At 43.3% G+C, this 17381-nt stretch overlaps 1 protein-coding gene across 1 annotated transcript in view; it reads left to right on the forward strand.

The window, feature by feature from the left end:
• The first annotated feature begins 13659 nt into the window (after nucleotides 1-13659).
• The window catches only part of LOC136631924 (B-cell receptor CD22-like), a 49389-nt gene continuing 45667 nt past the window's right edge, over nucleotides 13660-17381 (forward strand). Inside the window, exon 1 of the mRNA XM_066606417.1 lies at nucleotides 13660-13667. The gene's annotated coding sequence lies outside the window, so the exon portion shown is untranslated. The remainder of the gene's footprint in view (nucleotides 13668-17381) is intronic.

Here is a 17381-nt window from a genome sequence, read left to right on the forward strand (position 1 = left end):
CATGACTCGCAAAACAATAACATTTTTAATCCACAGGGCATTGTGGACACATTAGTAGTATATTATAAATCCTTATATAATCTAGCTGAGGATACCTATACTACCCAGCCAACACACGATGTTACAACTACATTCCTGAACACTATGGAGCTGCCCACACTACCAGCATATGAGGTGAACATTTTATCTCAACCTTTCAACACATTCGAGGTCTTGGAAGCTATTAGGTCCCTTAAGTCCAACAAGTCCCCAGGTCCTGACAGCCTCACAAATTAGTACTACAAAGCCCCTTACACTTTAGCCCCTTACTTATCTAAGGTATTCAATGAAATAGTGATCAAGGGCCACACTCCACCAGACAGGCTAAAGGCTATCATTATCACTCTGCCTAGTCCTAACCCAAGGAAAACCCAGACTGCCCACCAAATTTCGGGCCAATCTTTTTTTTAGAATACAGATATAAAATTATATGTGAAAATATTAGCCAATAGAACCTCAGAGGTGATGCCATACCTAATTAATATGGATCAGGTAGGATTTATCAAAGGATGTCAGACAGTGGATGGTACACGCCGTTTTATAGATATTATCTCCATGATGTCTACTTGGAGGACTCCTTCTCTGCTCCTTGCTTTGGATGCAGAGAAGGCATTTGATTGTGTACACTGGGGCTACATAGTGACTTCTTACTATCATCTATAATGGCCCTTTCATCCCTTTACTCCTCTCAATTGTCCCAGGTGTTTAACTTTGGCTCAATTTCCACCCCACTCTCCATCTCCAATGGAACGAGGCAGGAATGCCCATTATCACCAATAATATTTGTGCTGGTGATGGAACGTTTTGACTAGGTGATTCGCTCATCCCCTAATATCTCCGGCATTAAGGAACATTACATTGAGTTTTTTGCAGATGATGTGATTCTGTGTCTGACAGCCCTAGAGGTATTCTTGAATACAATCTCAAGTATTAGGCTAATTTCTCACTGGCGAGCTAGATATCGGGCCGCGAAACTCAGCCCGATATTGTGCTAGGTAACGTGATTTCCCCATGGATGCGAGGCAATTCAGGGAAGTAGATGAAAGCCGCACCGGAGGATCGACAACTGTTTCTCATTGTTTTCAATGGAAAACCTTGCATTGCATTTGCATTCATTTAGCACGCTGTGCAATATTTTTGCCAGCCCCGTTGAAAACAATGCGTGAGGCATTCCGAGAGAACGCCCAAACATAGGACATGTCGTAATTTTTTTCTTGCACTGCAATGCAGGAAAAGAAAATTGCTCATGTGTATGACCTCATTCAAAAGAAAGGGGTTCATATTCGTTAGTCTCACAATGCACAAATCTTGCACGATTTTCTCAGCTGTGTGAAAGCGGCCTACTTGAGATATTTGGCTTGGTGAGCTATTATAAAGTTAACTCTTCCAAATCTTTAATTTTCAATATGGTATAGAAGTTCAGAACACAAATTGACCTTTAGGGGGGCTTGAATGTGTGCTACTCAGCAGGGACAGCTGTATGGGTGTGTCTGGAGGAGATAAAAAACCTGCAGCTGATAGAGAGCCAGAGCCAAGCCAGGCTCTGAGAGTCCCTGAGAGAGCTGGAGCTACTCCCTGAGAGGGAGGGTGAAAGGAGGCTGAAAGCCTGATATCTATGGTAGACCAGGCTGTGGTATGTTCACGAAGTCTGATGGGGAAGGACGCCCCCTGACTGACACCCGGTGCGGTACATGTATGGACATTATTGTGACGTGTAGTGATGCTAGGTCATTGTGTTAGTAGTGAGCGAGAAAACTGCTGTTGAGTTAGCGCCTTGACGGGCAAACGTTTGTTATTTTTATAAATCAAAGTGTATGTGCTGCCAGTGGCTGCTGTGTTTCCACTGAACTGCCTTGTTATTGCTGAAAAGTACAAGAAAATAAAGTTATTCAGACTTTTATATGGACTGAGGGAGCCGCTGTGTCTTCGCCAACTACCCCTCCCCCCCCCCACACACATCCCCTCACACACGCACACACACATGTGGCCACAATGGGATTCCTTGAAATCACTGAAATCAGTCTACAAAACCTATTTCCATATAAATGGTCAGAAGGACAAATTCCATATTAGGGTATTACCCTAACTATATGTCAGCTAGCCCCTGTCAACTTTAAGACCTTACTATCACAGCTAGTGTGGTTAACCCAGACCCTACCCCGGGCTGGAGAAGATAGCAGGGTAGATAAAACACTAACTCTGTCACAGGTGGCTCTACCATCTTCTCCTTCTAGGCCTAAAGGGTAACTGACCCAGCCATTCACAGGTCCCGTAATAAGTAACCGTGTGAATCAAGTTTAATACATGTTCGTGACGCCAATGCCCCATTCTGATGATCGTGAGTCCAAAATCAAAGGAATAGTTTTCTGAAAGTGGAGGCATATAGTTTCTGTTTTACTGGTAAATTGTAAAGTTCCAACACATGGCATTTATCAGTCTTTAGCAATGATATGCAAAACAGTTAGGTTAGGATTCTCTCCTTAACAATTTTATATCCAAAAGTCCCTCTTTCCTTTTTGTGTATCTGCAGTCTAAGTTACCTGTTATTAACTAGGCGCAAATTACGTACTCCTCTCTTCTCCATTTTAGTCCACACTCTTTAAATCTAGTTCTCTCCGTCTCTCTCTTGCGTGCAGTCATTATGACGGTGGACAGAAGAAGGAACCATGCACTCACCACCTTCTACTCCAGGAAAACAGGATCTGTTCCAAACACTCTCCGTATGAAAGACACTCCATGACTGCCAAAGTAGGCCCGGGACTCAGCGCAGGTAAGCTCCAGATCTCCTGCCTCCTTACATGGCTTCCAGCTGCCATCGCACCTCTACACACATACCTGAGCAGCTCTCTCTCCTCACCTCCTCTCTGGACCACCACCGAACTCCAACTCCTTTCACTACTCCCATCTCCTTGCCCCTCCCCCTAACACCTGACCCCCTCCACATCACATACACACACACAGAGGTTAGGAAGAATAATACACATAACTAGACTAAACAGATACAAAACCAGACACCAGACATTAACCCTTGCGTGACCGGTCTGAGTAAATACAAATAACAGCACACCACAGGACGAAGCTGTTTTAGCATTATATAGAGACACACTGACTCAGGGCCACTACACTAGGAAAATATATCAAGTCCTAATCTAACTTAAAGATATCCTGATTGGGTTGCATCTCCATTACAAAGATTCTGTTACTCCTTAAAGTCCTGTATTTATCCCACAACCTCCCTATAGTTGTACCGAACCAGATACTGAGCAAAATACAAAACTTGTCAATGCATTTTATTTGGCACCACCGAAAGCGAACGTTGCAGCAAAGATTCTATATCTCTCTCCTTCTCAAAGAGGATCGGGATGCCGGTGCATGGTCTCAGTTGCTCTTTTTGTTGTCCTGATGGGATGCCAGGAGGACTTTTTTTTTTAATCCAAGCAGCTGAAATCAGTTATCTTATCTGCTATATAAACACTAAAAGATCTAATAGGTCTCTGATGAAGCTACCCATCTAGTAGCGATACACGTGGGATCTGGGCTCTTGCTATGCGGCATACTACGGATAGGTATTAATAAATCAGTGATCCAAAGCTTCTTTTGATGATTTTTTAAAATTTTTTATCCGCACTAAACAGTTTGCCGAAACCATTCAGTCCTCCCTGTCCCCTATCTCTCTTCTCCCCTACCCTAACGTGGCAGCCGAATACTACCACACCACTCTCAGCCGTGCCCTGGATGAAGCAGCACCGCCTGTGACTCGAGCCGTCAAACGCAGACCACGGCAACCTTGGCTCACGTCCCAAACGCGCTTCATCCGGCGGTGCTCTAGGTGCGCCGAGCGGCTGTGGAGAAAGCCAAAGCTGCCAGCAGACTTCCTCCACTTCAAATTCATGCTTAAAACTTATAACCTAGCCCTTCACCATGCCAAACAAGTTTATTTCACCTCCCTTGTCTCCTCACTATCCCGCAACCCCAAACAACTCTTTGAGACCTTCCACTCCCTCCTCAGGCCCAAAGAACAGGCCCCTGTGACGGATCTGACTGCTGGAGAACTAGCTGCCTATTTAAAAGAAAAAATCGACAACATTCAAAAAGAAATCTCTGAAAGCTGCATGGTTAGCCCCGATCCCAGTTTCATCAGCACTGCATCCAGCACCTACTCACTATCTGCGTTAGAACTAATGACAGAGGAAGAAGTATCCAGGTTCCTTTCCGCTGCCCGCCTCACCACCTGTGCTAGCAACCCTCTCCCCTCTCACCTCCTCCGGTCCCTTTCCCCTCTCACCTCCTCTGGTCCCTTTCCTCAGCTCTCATTACTCACCTCACTACAATCTGCAGCCTCTCCCTAACCTCTGGCAGTTTCCCCTCCTAATTTAAACACTCCATCATATCCCCTCTTCTTAAAAAACCAACCCTGGACCCAACTGATGCTGCCAACTACCGACCCGTCTCAAACCTCCCCTTCATCTCCAAATTACTAGAATACCTGGTCTACTCCCACCTTACACGCTTTCTCTCTGACAACTCACTCCTCAACCCCCTCCAGTCTGGTTTCCGCTCTCTACACTCAACCAAAACTGCCCTTACAAAAGTAACAAATGACCTGATGACTGCAAAGTCAAGAGGTGACTACTCCCTACTAATCCTCCTTGACCTGTCTGCTGCATTTGACACTGTCGACCATAACCTCATTCTCACTATGCTCTGCTCTATTGGTCTAAAGGATACTGCTCTCTCCTGGTTCTCTTCCTACCTCTCTGACAGCTCTTTCAGTGTTTCCTTTGCTGGTTCTATCTTCGCTCCACTTCCTCTCGCTGTTGGGGTCCCCAGGGCTCGGTCCTTGGTCCTCTTCTCTTCTCTATCTATACTGCCCCAATTGGACGAACCATCCACAAATTTGGCCTCCAATACCATCTCTACGCTGACGACACCCAACTATACATCTCCTCTCGTGAGATCTCCAGACCATTCCTCCAAAATATCACCCACTGTCTCTAACACTATGTCCTCCCTTTTTCTCAAACTAAACCTCTCTAAAACTGACCTCCTTGCCTTTCCACCTTCTAAACGACCTCCCCTCAACATCTCCATTCCAGTGTCTGGCACCATCCTAACCCCCAGACGGCATGCCCAATGCCTTCGGGGTCACACTGGACTCTGACCTCTTCTTTACTCCCGATATCCAATCTCTGGCCCAAACATGCCACATGCACCTCAGAAATATTGCTAAAATACGTCAGTTCCTAACCACGGACACGCTAAAGACACTCGTGGTCGCCCTCATCCACTCCCGGCTTGACTACTGCAACTCGCTACTCATCGGCTTCCCACGCATCACACTCGCTCCACTTTAATCCATACTAAATGCAGCAGCTAGACTCATTTTTCTATCGAGTCGTTACTCAGACGCCTCTGCATTATGCCAGTCGCTGCATTGGCTGCCCATCCACTGCAGAACTAAATTTAAGCTCCTCTACCTCACTCACAAAGCTCTGCATGGCGCTGCGCCAGTATACATCGCCTCCCTACTGTCAGTACACCACCCAGCGCGCTCACTCCGACTGGCTAACACACTCAGACTAAACACCCCTGTAATACGAACCTCACACGCTCGCCTACAGGACTTCACCAGAGCAGCACCCATCCTCTGGAACGCTCTACCCCAAGGCATCCAGACAATTCCCGATGCATGAAATTTCAGACATGCCTTAAAAATGCACCTCTTCAGGGAAGCATACCAAATCTCCTGACCTAGTCCCCTGCCCCTCCCTATGGTGCTCCACCCCATTTGCCTTCTAATAATTGATCTGCACATGAAATTCCCTATTGCCTGTGTTCCCCACCCCCTGCACCTCCTGTACCACCCCCAACCCATTTGTGTCTAACCCAATGTACCTCACATTGTAATTGTTGCAATTGTTGTATTGTTTTGCATTTATCCATGCCTGAAAGCGCTGCGGAATAAGTTGGCGCCATACAAATAAAGATTATTATTATATTTTATTTACTGGAGTTTCTTGTACAATCAGCTCGTCGTTTTGTATTATCATGCAGACTTTTGTAGTTTTTTGAATTTATTTATTAAGTGATTTAACCCTTTTGTATCTATTTTTGTAATGAAAGGATTTGCACCACTTTCTTATGGGTCTACTGTTTTTTAGATCACCATAGGAGAATGGGTAGTGATTCTGCAGTCTCTGATTGGCTGCAGTAGTCATATGGTGTCCATTTCATGACAGAGATTAGTGTTTTAGTGTTTAAATAGTGTTGGACCCTTTTAAACTTGTTTCTTAACCAGCCAATCCCATTAAAGACAACCTGTCATGTCCTCTGATTGGCGGGCGGGTTACATGCCTTTAGAGTCAACGCAATTTCCCATTTTATTCCCCCATTCGCCTCTACTAGCTTCCATTACATACAGAACCTGGCACTGATCTTCTGTCAAGTGGGCGGTCACCGCTCCTCTGTGTCTTTCAGACTTCAGCCGTTTATACTGAGTGGTGGAGACCGCTTGTGGCTCTATATGTAATGGGAGCCGCTGCAGGCAAATGGGGGTGTAGAGGAAAAAAGAAAGTTTTTGGAGTCAATGTGGAGACAGTTGTAAAAATATGCAGCTCGCCCCTCTGATTGGATGACTGGATAGGTCTCTTTAAATAACTCACCATATAGAGTATTAGCAAATCAGAACTTTTAGTGGTTACCAAAGTTTCACAATTATGTTCCTTTTACTTACAAACATTTAAGGGATTTCTGTTGGGAAGTGGTGGACACATTTTGCACAAGTGAAAACAGGAAGTGCAACTATAGTAATGGTTGCTTTTAAATTTTCTTGTTGCATTTTCAACTGGCCTTAACCCTTTAATGACCAGCATTTGATTTTTATCATCCCCGGTTTTCATAGCCGTATGAAGACTTGTATTATTTAATAGTACCAGTTAATGTATCATATAGTATTAAAAAACTCCGCCCCGTTCCGCCCCCTCCCATTCCAAATAGTGGCCAGGGGCGGAGAGGGGGTGGAGAGGAGGCGGGAGCTCAGTGCACTGCTCCCGGCTCTTCCAGCTCCCTCCCCCTGCAGAGAGGGACGCCGTATATCGGCTCGGCGTAAAAACCGAGCCGATATACGATCGTCTGAATGCACCCTCATACTGTCAGTATAAATGTGGCAATACCAAATTTATACAGTTTTTAATGTATTTTTACTTTAAAAAACAAAAAAATGCTTTCTGTCGCCATGCTCTGAAACCCATAACTCTTTTTTATTTTTCCATCAATGGGCTGGTGTGAGGTCACCTTTCTTGTGGGATGAGCAATCATTTTTATTGGTATCACCTTTGGTACTTATGACCTTTTTGGTCACTTTTTGTTTAAAGGGGTTGTCCCGCGAAAGCAAGTGGGTCTATACACTTCTGTATGGCCATATTAATGCACTTTGTAATGTACATTGTGCATTAATTATGAGCCATACAGAAGTTATAAGAAGTTATTCACTTACCTGTTCCGTTGCTAGCGTCCTCGTCTCCATGGTGCCGTCTAATTTTCGGCGTCTAATCTCCAGATTAGACGCGCTTGCGCAGTCCAGGTCTTCTGCTTTTCTCAATGGGGCCGCTCGTGCCAAAGAGCGGCTCCTGGTAGCTCCGCCCCGTCACGTGCCGATTCCAGCCAATCAGGAGGCTGGAATCGGCAATGGACCGCACAGAAGAGCTGCGGTCCACGGAGGGAGAAGATCCCGGTGGCCATCTTCAACCGGTAAGTAAGAAGTCACCGGAGCGCGGGGATTCAGGTAGGCGCTGTGCGGATTTTTTTTTAGGTCCCTGCATCGGGTTTGTCTCGCGCCGAACGGGGGGGGGCTGTTGAAAAAAAAAAAAACCCGTTTCGGCGCGGGACAACCCCTTTAATTTCTTTTTAGGAGATGGGATGACGATATGTGGGATAAACCATGATATATTTTAGTAGTTGAAGCATTTATGAATGCAGCGATACCAATTAGGTTTATTTCTTTTTAATTTTTTTTACAAGGAATGCCAAAAAGGTTTCCTTTAAAAATTCTTTCTAAACAATTTAATTCAACTTGTTTTTTTTAGTTTTGTGGGTTTTTTTAGTCCTTTCTGGGCACTTGAACTTGAACTAGTTTGATTGCTTCTATGATATACTTTTATTGTAATGCTTAAAGGGGTTGTCCCGCGGCAGCAAGTGGGGTTATACACTTCTGTATGGCCATATTAATGCACTTTGTAATGTACATTGTGCATTAATTATGAGCCATACAGAAGTTATTCACTTACCTTCCCTGCGCTGGCGTCCCCGTCTCCATGGTGCCGTCTAATTTCAGCGTCTAATCGCCCGATTAGACGTGCTTGCGCAGAAGGGTCTTCTCCCTTCTGGTCGGTCCGGGCACGAGCGGCGTTCTGGCCCCGCCCTCTTCTACGCGTCATCACGTAGCTCCGCCCCGTCACGTGTGCTGATTCCAGCGTCCTGATTGGCTGGAATTGGCACACGTGACGGGGCGGAGCTATGCGATGACGCGCAGAAGGGGCGGAGCCAAACCGCCGCTCGTGCCCGGACCGACCAGAAGGGAGAAGACCCTTCTGCGCAAGCGCGTCTAATCGGGCGATTAGACGCTGAAATTAGACGGCACCATGGAGACGGGGACGCCAGCGCAGGGAAGGTGAGTATATAACTTCTGTATGGCTCATATTTAAGGCACGATGTATATTACAAAGTGCATTAATATGGCCATATAGAAGTGTATAACCCCACTTGCTGCCGCGGGACAACCCCTTTAAGCATTGCAGCATATTGTATTTTTAATGATAGTCTATTTAGCCCTGCCACAGGTAGAGCGTAATAGACTGCAATACATGGCAGCCTTGGGACCTTTCACTAGGCTTTCGGCTTCCATGTGAGCTCATCAGCACCCCACAATTGTGTTGCAGCAAAGTCAACGGGGTGCCTTTTGGCCTCCCACCATGCTGTCAACCTTGTCAGTGGCATCTAAACAGTTAACAGCTGTACTCAATGCTAACTCTGATCTAAGCCATTAGAGGCAGGTGTCAGCTATCAGAAGTAGCTAGCAAGGTATGGAGCAGGCTTGACTCCCGAGCCTGCCCCATATAGCATGCGCTGTGCATTTATGGTGGGTGGCGCCTGCTCCATATACCATCCATGACTACCCGCTGTGTATTTATGATGAATGATCGCTATGGGGTTAAACTGTCCCTTTGTTATTTCATTCTTTATAATATTTAAGCCCCGCCCAGTTATGGAAAAAAATGGCTAATAATAACCCTTTTTATGAAAATCTGTGTAAGCTCAACCTCTTTACTCTCCCATAAATAACAGGACTGTCGGGAGGTATAGTACTGATTAAATGTGGAGACTAGAGATGAGCTAGCATACTCGCTAAGGACTATTGTCCGCTCGGTGATTTGCGGGAGTGAGCAGGGGGGAGCGGTGGGTGGAGAGGGAGAGAGAGAGATCTCCCCTCCGTTCCTCCCCGCTCTCCCCCGCTGCTCCCCGCCCCCCAAACCTTTTCTTCTGAGTGGGCAGGTACTCGCTAAGGACAATGCTCGCTCGAGCAATTGTCCATAGCGAGTATGCTCGCTCATTTCTAGTGGAGACTAAATAAGTTTTACCATTAGTTTCCGAGAAGCTAATTCAAAGGTGACACTTCCTGTTCACACTTTTGTAACAATGTCCATCAAAACAAAAAAGCAGCAACATCTCTGCAAAGGAAGAATTGTGAAAGAATGACCAAATATAGACTATTGTTCCAAGTTTTGTTTTACTACTGCAGTATGGGCTTTCATTTTCTACTCACATAGGCATATACTGCACACTCAGCATTTATCACTGATAAGAGTAGCTCAGCTTCTCCCCCTCCCCTCCTGCCGCCGCCCCCATGGATTTCAAATCTCCTAATGGGACTAAAAAAAAAAGTTAGAAAGATAACATTTTCAATTAAAGAAAAAAAAAACTCTTTTATCCCTTAAAAAGTCCTTAAAGCTGAGCTTATGGGCTGAAATCAGATGACCCGTGGAGTCCAGAGATATAAGTGTTTTACTTACCTCCCTCATTATTTCCGTGGTGTCCGCACTGAAAACTATCTTTCAGCGCTTACACCGGGCAAAACAACGAGGCAAGTAAGTGTAACATCTACATCCCGGACTCCATGGGTCACCTGCTTTCAGGCCATAAGCTTAGTTTATAGGGCTAAAAGTGGGCTAAAAGTGGGTGACAGAGAGTCCTTAAAGCTAAAAATGTAAGAATTTATATTTTTTGGTCAGTTGGCCTCCCAAAAATGGAAAAAAGCAATAAAAAGTCATATTTACCCATAAGTAATACCAATAAAAACATCAATTCATAGTGCAAACACATTGCAGCATTTCATAGATAAGAAGAAAGCACGGTTGGACACAAGACTGATAGCAAGCATGTTAGAATTTGCTTTTGGGAATTTGTTTCAACTGTGTATGCCTGACTCAGCAATTTTGGCGGTATCTGCCATGTAAGGTACATTAGTTCCAGGCGAGGCCCGGTATAACTGGGTAACCTTAAAAATCAACCTCCTGCACATCAAAAACCTCCTGTTATACTACAGTGGGACTCGGATTTACATACTACCATGACGTTAGTTAGAAGGCATCCCTGTTGTAGAACAGCCTCAAAGGGAAGCCACCAGATTACCCTAAGTGAAACAGCTCTTAAAGTGTTGCATTGAACGTATCTGACATGACTGCGTCTCCATTGTATCTTTCCCAATCGCTCTCCCCTATGCTTCCAAGGGTGTTCTGCCATAGGTTTGCCCATATCTGGTGGACTTTCCCCGTAGTTTCAGATTTCTGGCACCATATCTCTTGCTTGATTTCTAGAGTCCTCCAAGTACCATTCCTGTTCACATCTACAGTTTTACTTTAGAAGACAAACCCTCAGAAATGTGTAACCACCCTCATAAATTACCACAGGATATATGTATGACAGCCCTGATACATACTGCTTCTTGAGTGGCGCAGAGTGTTAAGCTCTCACTCACGACCTGAACGTTGCAAGTTCAATCCCCACATGGTTGACTCATCGTTCCGAGGTCGGTAAAATGAGTACCCATTACATAGTGTTTCCCATTGTTTTCAGTGGAGAATCTTGCATCACATTGCACTCGCGTGCCGTTTAATGCTTTGCCAGCCGCATTGTAAACAATGGGCGAGGCATTCCGAAGGAATGACCAAGAAAGTACATACCACAATTTTTTTTCTGCACCACGACATGGGAAAAAAAGATTTTCTCTTATCTATGCCCGTATTCTAAGGAATGAAGTTCATATTTGTGCCTCTCACAACATACATCTATATATATATATATAAAGACGAAAGCCCTCACTGACTCACTGACTCGCCACTAATTCTCCAACTTCCCGATGTCGTAGAAACATTAAATTTGGCAGAAGCATAAATTATGTCCAAAATAGGAAAAGTAAAGGGGTCCCAACTCAATTATTCAATTCTAGCGTAAAAGAACTAGCGTCCAAATTTTACATAAGGGATCTAATTCTCCAACTTCCTGATGTCATAGAAACTTGAAATTTGGCACAATCATAGATTATGTCATAAATAGGAAAAGTTAATGGGTCCCAACTCAATTAGTCAATTGAAAGTGCAAAAGAATAAGCATCCAAATTTTACGTATGTAATCTAATTCTCTCACTTGAAATTTGGCACAGACATTGATTATGTCATAAATAGGAAAAGCTAATGGGTCCTAACTCGATTATTCAATTCTAAGTGCAAAAGAATTAGCATCCAAATTTTACGTACGTAATCTAATTCTCTCACTTCCCGATGTCATAGAAACTTGAAATCTGGCACGAGCATTGATTATGTCATAAATAGGAAAAGCTAATGGGTCCCAACTCAATTATTTAATTCTAAGCACAAAAGAATTAGCGTCCAAATTTTACGTACTGAATCTAATTCTCTCACTTCTCGTTGTCGTAGAAGCATGAAATTTGCCATGAGCATTGATTATGTCATAAATAGGAAAAGGTAATGGGTCCCAACTCCATTATTCAATTCTAAGTGCAAAAGAATTAGCATCCAAATTTTACGTACGGAATCTAATTCTCTCACTTCCTGATGTCATTTTATATAAAGGAAATGTCGCATGGTTACCTCCTGTGGTGTTTCCTGGGTAACGCAAGAACCATGCAAAATAGTAAACATATGTTTTTTCTCGGTATCTCTAAAGTAACCACGACTTCATAAGATTTTCCGTGTGAACACCAGATAAACACCAGTACCAAATTAACTCGGGCGAAGGCGGGTATGTCAGCTAGTATCTCATACGATTATGTTGACCTCGTGAAAACAGCTTCATGCGCTGAAGCGCCAGACAATTTTTCCATGTAAGGGTGGCTTCACACAAGTGTATGTACAAATGCGCACACTTCAGCACAACATATTTGCTCTATGAACGAGCTTGATTTGTGTGCCTGTGCATCATATTGTACATTTTTGTGCACTTTTTTTTGTCTGAAGAAGCCCTTGGAATAATTTCGGTTCAACACCAAGCGCATAACTTTCGCTGGATGCTCCATGTGAATTTTATGCCACTCATCCATAAATTCACTGAAATTTTGAGACTTTTTTATACACTCTTTGACCTCTTGGCATACACTTAGAGGCATTACTGTATATGCTTGCAATGAGCCTCGCGTGGCGCAGCGTGCTAAGGCAGCAGAATGCAGTTTCTAAGCTCTCGATCACAACCTGAAGATTTCAAGTTCAATCTCCACGTGGTTCAGGTAGCCGGCTCAAAGTCAACTCAGAATTCCATCCTAATAAAGTCGGTAGAATGAGTAAGCTTCGTTGGGGTAGTAAATAAATGACTGGAAAGTGCTGAAGAATATGTTGGTGCCATACAAATAGCAAGATTTATTTTTATTTTTTTGCAATGATTTCATGGTCCAAAATAGATGAATTTCTTTTCCTGCCAGGAATTGGATACAATATTCCAAACTTCTTGTATTCAAATTTTTCAGGTCGTTTTGCCTTTTTTGAACAATGCAGTTCACATCCTCTCTACCTGCATTCAGCACTGCTCCATACCCATCGCCAGAGGGATCATTGCTGCCCTCCATGATCATTTACACTCGTGTGAAGGAGCCTTAGGGCGCCCACCCACTGGCGATTTTTTTTTCTTTGCGTTTTGCGTTTTTTCTCAAGAGCAATTAGAATTGAATGTACTCCTGTCCACTGGCGTATTTTTTTGCGTTGCGTTGCGTTTTTTAACATAGGAACTGTCAGTTGCATATGTGTCCTTATTTTTCTCCTAATGCACCCATGAAAGTCAATGGAAATTAATGGAAAAGCCGCGAAAACGCGGCAAAAAACGCCGCGAAAACGCGAAAACGCACGAAAATCGCAAACGCCAGTGGGTGGGCGCCCTTAAGGTTAAATCTGTGTTTCCTTATTTATTAACCCACAACAGCTTCAGTTTGGGCTAGGAATTAATGAATTAATGAATTTCTTTGCAGAAGAGGATGTAACACTTTTCAGGAAACCAACAAGTCACATATTCAGGTGTCTAAGGCAGGCAAGAGATTAGTGTTTCCATGTACTCAGGGGACTCGTCATGTAAGTATCCATTCTCTGGACCGATAGACCCCTCAGTAAGCAAAGCTTATGCCCTGTGGTATCTGTAACTACTGACTTCTACTACAGTGTAAGTTTATGATATAATACTGCATCTGCTTTGTATATTCCTTATATTGTACAGTGGTGCAGAATACATGTGCGCTATACAAGTGACTAGACTACAGAATTCTATGTGACATTGTGCGGAGATTGGCTAGAATATATAAGGGGCGAGTAGTTGGAAACCACAAAATGATTGTCTTGTAAGTGTTTAATTACATTTGCATAAAACAAAGTAATGGTAAAAACTGAGGAGATGGCACTATAGGAAGAACTGAGGAGATGGCACTATAGGAATAACTGAGGCGATGGCATTATAGGGAGAACTGAGGAGATGGCACTATAGGAAGAACTGAAGAGATGGCACTATAGGAAGAACTGAGGAGATGGCATTATAGGAAGAACTGAAGAGATGGCATTATAGGAATAACTGAGGCGATGGCATTATAGGAAGAACTGAGGAGATGGCACTATTGGAAGAACTGAGCAGATGGCACTATAGGAAGAACTGAGGAGATGGCACTATAAGAAGAACTGAGGAGATGGCACTATAGGAAGAACTGAGGAGATGGCACTATAAGAAGAACTGAGGAGATGGCACTATAGGAAGAACTGAAGAGATGGCACTATAGGAAGAACTGAAGAGATGGCACTATTGGAAGAACTGAGCAGATGGCACTATAGGAAGAACTGAGGAGATGGTACTATAGGAAGAACTGAAGAGATGGCACTATAGGAAGAACTGAGGAGATGGCATTATAGGAAGAACTGAAGAGATGGCACTATAGGAATAACTGAGGCGATGGCATTATAGGAAGAACTGAGGAGATGGCACTATTGGAAGAACTGAGCAGATGGCACTATAGGAAGAACTGAGGAGATGGCACTATAAGAAGAACTGAGGAGATGGCATTATAGGAAGAACTGAGGGAAACAGAGTTTAAAAAAGGGGTAACGTTCTATCTTGTTAGATTCTGAACAACCAAATTTGTGTTTTTTCTCCTATAAACTTTATTTTAGGGCTTAAACAGACAAGCGCTTGTGCAAATATACTTACCGCTATGGAGCGTACATGTGCATGAACAAGTCAAAGTTCTTTTTTTACCATTTAAATTTTGCGCTATTGCACTTGAAAAAAAAATAGCAGAAAGATAGGTCCTGCGCCATCTTTCTTCACACATAGTATTATTGCACGATTGACACTAGTCAAAACGAAACCATTGAAATCAATGTTTTTGTTTCATCACATGACACTGCGTACGGACGTGTAATGTACGGCGCGTGATCACGTACTCACACAGGCGGTCATGCGCAGTACACTTTATTTTGGTTTGTTTATAATTCCTGTGCCATCACTTAGCGATGACACAGGTACCTGCAGACCATATGCAATGTTATTGCGTATGGTTGGCGAGTATATCTGCAACCATAGCGAACAATGGGCTCTATGTTGCGGATATCCATGGAAAAATGGAACATGCTGCATTCTGTTTTCTGCAAGGGGTTACAGAATTCCAACCCGCTAAGGTGAGCAGAAGTGTGTAGTCCAATGCATTTCACTGATCCATGGTTTACCACAGATCAAACGCTCACGGAACCTGCAATTCCTATCCGGTCATGTAAGAGCGGCCTTACACCGGACACTGCAGTATTTTACATCTAGTATACGATGCTTCTTTATGTCCTGCATTAAAGGGATTTTCTGGGATGAGGCCTGTGCGGCCAGGCATGTGATGTGAGCAGTGGAGACAGACCAGGAGAGCCCCCACCGGCTGTACTAGCTTGCTTTTTCCCTGGAGTTTCTACCTCTGCTGTGCTGGCCGCCTTACTGACTCCTGGGCCTTTGTTAGTGCTGCACCATGGTTCCTGTTGTGCAGGAGCAGTGATAGCAGAGGCTGTTCTGTTGTTTAACTGACTTGCGATGACGAGGATGAAAGAAGCCGTTGATGGACGTGTGGTTCATAATGGCGCTCAGTCGCTTGCAAACGCTATTGCGAATACTTTGCACCGTAAGGCTCCTTGTGCAACATTGGAGGCAATATTGAATATTGAGCGGGGAGATTGTGCGGAATGCTTGGAACGCTTTGACCATTCTGATTGCTTTATTGAGAAATGCTGCAATGCGCTAAACAGGTTGCTGGAATTTGCTCGTTCAATCTATCCTGTAACCTCGATAGGAAATGCTCATGAAAAAAACAAGAGGTGTACTTGCCTCCTCTGATGTGACTTTATATATTTGCTGAGTAGGGTAAGCATGGCCCTAATTTATATGCTTCACCTGGCTCTGCGAATATTATTATGCAGGCCATTTGAGCACAAGCTAGAAGTGTGGATATGCAAAATTGATGCATAACATGAACATACTCTACTCAATGTTTTTCTAGCTGTGACTAAAAGCAATACTGTTCTGGCTTCGTTTTCTACTCAGGTTAGTAGCCTAATAGAGGATATTGGATTTATGAGGCATGATTTGCAGAAAGTTACTAAAAAAGACATGTAATAATGAAATGGAAGAAAAAAACTATTCCTATGCAGGATACAATTAGTAAACCTGAGCAGTCTATTCGTACTTTGCAATATAAAACTGATGATTTGGAAGATACACGAAGGAGAAATAAATCGCAACTGGTGGGGTTTCGAGAAAAGGTGGAAAGATTGTATCTGAAAATTTTTTTTTTGAGGGATGGCTGAAATCAGTAATTTGGGAAGATATTTTGTCAGCTTTCTTTGCTGTAGAAAGTGGAAAGGGCTCAGACTGCTAAACTTGATAAAACTTCTGCTTTATAAAGATTGGGACATTTTGACCCCTTAATTACACAGCGGCAACAGCTGTAAACAACATGAAGTGGTAAATGCCCCAGTTGCAGTTCTGGGGTCCTGAATGGCCCCAGTGATGAGATCGTAGGGCGCCGTTCAGTTGCTATGGTCACCCGTGGCATGATTTGATAGACTGCCTGCAAGAGTGATGAATTCCTCGCAAGTTCATGTCCTATATGGGGACTAAAAAAAAAAATGTAAAAGTCAGTTCTTAAAAAGTTTAAATAAAAAAGTAAAAGGCAAAAGTAAAAAAAAACTATTTATAATAAAAAAAATCTAATTAAAGAACCCCATTAACATATTTTATATCACTATGTCTATAAACGTCCGATCTATCAAAGTAACATATTCTTTAGCCCACATGGTGATCAGAAATAAAATATACTGATTTATAAAAATCTCTTTTTTAAGTGTGACTCATCTCTCATAGATTCTACGAGGAGATTTGTTTGTCTTAGGGCTGATAGACATGGGCGTATTTTTCCTCAGTATTTTGTGAGCCAAAACCAGGAGCAGGTCCGAAATACGGAAGAAATGCAGATCTTTCCATTATACTTTCTCTTTTCATATTCCACTCCTGGTTTGGGCTCACAAAATACTGAGAAAAAATACACCAGTGTGAATAAGCCCTTCTATGTATTATTACGCAAAATAAATATTTTTTGGTGGCAATATATATCCCACATGGATGTACTCCAGCGAATGTATTAAGAAGGTGATAGAATTCGCTGTTTCTACATTAATTGTGGGTGATTTTAAGAAATGTTTAGATCTCTGTTTGGATAGTTTTAATAAAGGCCATGTAGTGGTTTCTTCTTCCCAGTTGCTTTTGCATGC

The sequence above is a fragment of the Eleutherodactylus coqui genome, chromosome 6, assembly GCF_035609145.1.
Source record: "Eleutherodactylus coqui strain aEleCoq1 chromosome 6, aEleCoq1.hap1, whole genome shotgun sequence".
NCBI lineage: Eukaryota > Metazoa > Chordata > Amphibia > Anura > Eleutherodactylidae > Eleutherodactylus > Eleutherodactylus coqui.